Source organism: Cricetulus griseus, chromosome X, assembly GCF_003668045.3.
Source record: "Cricetulus griseus strain 17A/GY chromosome X, alternate assembly CriGri-PICRH-1.0, whole genome shotgun sequence".
In the NCBI taxonomy this organism is placed as follows: domain Eukaryota; kingdom Metazoa; phylum Chordata; class Mammalia; order Rodentia; family Cricetidae; genus Cricetulus; species Cricetulus griseus.
This window is the reverse complement of record NC_048604.1, coordinates 77109429-77111851: the sequence shown is the minus strand read 5'-3', so window position 1 is coordinate 77111851 and position 2423 is coordinate 77109429.

The following is a 2423-nucleotide window of genomic DNA, read 5'->3' as shown; positions in this document are numbered from 1 at the left end:
AGCCAGTTTTTAAACATTAACTGGCACACAATTGTTCTGACTCAAAAGTTTTCAAAAAAGCCTCTACCCTCACACAAAAGAAATTTCCATTTTTGTCAGAACTTACTATTTTTTATTCCGCTGACTTTTGTTTTAATTTTTCAGTATTTCACAGGTAGGAAAGGCTGTGTTTAATAGTCCACTTTATTTCTAGAAATAGAAGTTTTTAATCAGGTAAAAATCTGGTTCTTCCAGGATTTCACCACTTACACAGTCCTTCAAAATGGAAGTGGGCTATTTTATCAGGCACCCATAACATATTTCAGGTATCCTTTAAAAGTACTTCATTTGAGGGATCCCTTTTCTTTATAGCATTCAGAGAGTGCTCTTATGATTTCCCTCCACATATAACATTATGTATTCACCTCCCTGACTTCCTGAAAGTGACTTGAGGGAGAGATCCACGTTAAGTAACATTTGAACATAGGGTAGCTGCCCCTTGTTTCACATTGCTTTTGGAAACCATTGTTCTCATCATTCTCCTAAAGAAATGGTTTTGCTATAATTTTTTTCAAGACAGGATTTCTTTGTGTTGCCGAGACTATCCTGGAACTTGCTCTGTGAAACAGGCTGACCTGGAACTCAGAGATCTGCCTGCTCTACCTCTGGAGTTCTGGGACTAATGATATTTGCATATGTCTACTATAAAAGTTTTATAATCTAGCTCTATTTAATCTATATTTCATCCTTATGGTGACATGAATATTTCAGGTAGCTCCTTACAGTATTCCTTTCAACCCTAAATCCCACTCTCACACTGTGTAACTTCAACATCCTTGATGATGTTTCCTACAGCTCCATTCTGTTCCTGTTCCTTGGAGAGTCCCCATGGTCCTAGCATCTACAATGTTCTGGGGTCTCCACTGCAACTTAAGCTTCACCTTCACAGCTTCATGCAATGACTTCTCAGACCCTTTTTCAGGGACTGTGGCTCTGCTACACATTTCCTGGCATTAGGCCCTCTCTGAAACCCAGAAGTAAAACCCAGTGCCACCTCAATCTTCCATCTCCCATGCTTGTAAAACCAGTACCATCTGGATAATACAGTCAATATATGCTGCAAGGTTGGGATGGAACCTAGGCCCCTTGGATCACAGCTGCATCAGCTTCTGGGTACTGAAACTAAGAGAATACACTTTTTCTTCAAGGGAGTGTTTCTTTATTCATTTATGGACTCTAGGGTGATTCCACAGCTTGGCTATTGTTACTAGAGTAGCAATAGACATTGGTGTGCTGATATAACTGCCCCCCCCACCTAAACCCTATCCCATCCCCTTTCTGCTTCCCAGGGAGGGTGAGGTCTTCCATGGAGGATCTTTAAAGTCTGTCATCATTTGGAGCATGCCCTAGGCTCTCCTCTGTGTGTCTAGGCTGAGAGAGTATCCCTCTATCTAGAGAGGCCTTCCAAAGTCCATTTATACACTAGGGATAAATACTGATCCACTACCATAGGTCCCATAGATTGCCCAGACCTCCTAACTGACACCCAGGTTCAGGGGGTCTGGATCAGTCCTATGCTGGTTTCCCAGCTATCAGTCTGGGGTCCATGAGCAACCCCTTGTTCAGGTCAGCTGTTTCTGTGGGTTTCTCCAGTCTGATCTTGACCCCTTTGCTCATCACTCCTCCCTCTCTGCAACTGGATTCCAGGAGTTCTGCTCAGTGTTTAGCTGTGAGTGTCTGCTTCACTCTTTTAGGCACTGCTTTTGAGAAGCATAGAATACTCTCAGCTGAATTCTCAGTTCAGGCTTTCTCCTTTCATAGAAATTTGCATCTTTACAATTGGGAACCTTTCGTGAGTGTGAACTTGTCCTCAGGACACAGTTCCTATTTTCCCAGCACAGAGTGCTGGGTTTCTCTTTAATAACGCTAGCCTCTCAACAATTACATCTGCATCCTTCTCATCTACCTTGCTCACACATCTTTCCTGCATCATTATCTTCATAGTCAATTTCACTCAAATTCTCAGGACAAGAGCCAAATGAAGCTAGATTCTTGGCCAAAATTATATATGAATAGCTTCTAGGTCAGCTCCTGATTGTTTTCCTATGAAAGTTCATGAGTTGGGCCTCACTGTCTCCATTTTTCACAACATGTTTTTCTTCCAAGTTCTGACCAGATTTGTCAACTATGCTCTATTTAGAGCATTCAAGGACTTTTCTAAACCAAAGTTCTAAATTCTTCTAGCTTCCAGGCACAAAACAGTTCCTAAGAACCAAAAGATCAATTTTGTCACAGCAATGGCCCCAATTCCAGATCTAATCTTCTCATTGCTGTAATCAGATATATTAACAAGAGAAACTTAAGAGAAAAGTGTTTGCTTTGGCTCAAAATTATGAGTGCAGTCCATCATGGTTGGAAGGTGAAGGTAGCAGGAACTTGAAGCA